This window comes from Aptenodytes forsteri, unplaced genomic scaffold (assembly GCF_000699145.1).
Source record: "Aptenodytes forsteri isolate BGI_AS27 unplaced genomic scaffold, ASM69914v1 Scaffold61, whole genome shotgun sequence".
Taxonomy (NCBI): domain Eukaryota; kingdom Metazoa; phylum Chordata; class Aves; order Sphenisciformes; family Spheniscidae; genus Aptenodytes; species Aptenodytes forsteri.
Window position 1 is genome coordinate 3,589,252 of NW_008794443.1, and position 298 is coordinate 3,589,549.

Genomic DNA, 298 nt, shown 5'->3' on the forward strand with positions numbered 1-298 from the left:
AAATCCCATCAACCACTGCCGCCGCCCAGCCGCCTGCTCCGATCTGATACCCAAAGAAGCACGTATTTCCTCTAGAGCGAACCATTTTCTACCGCTAATGGTTCTCAGGTGTTTGCGTGCTTCACCTTGCATCCGGGTTGTTTGTTGCCCCTTGGATAGCTTCCCAAGGGGCAGCTGAAGAGTAGACTCTGGTTTCATATAGCGGGACCTCAGTATTTCAGTAATTGCTGCTTGGTTTCGAACTTACTTGTTTTTATGTGCCGTGGCTGGTTGGGGTTTTTTCTTTGTTGGCTGTCTC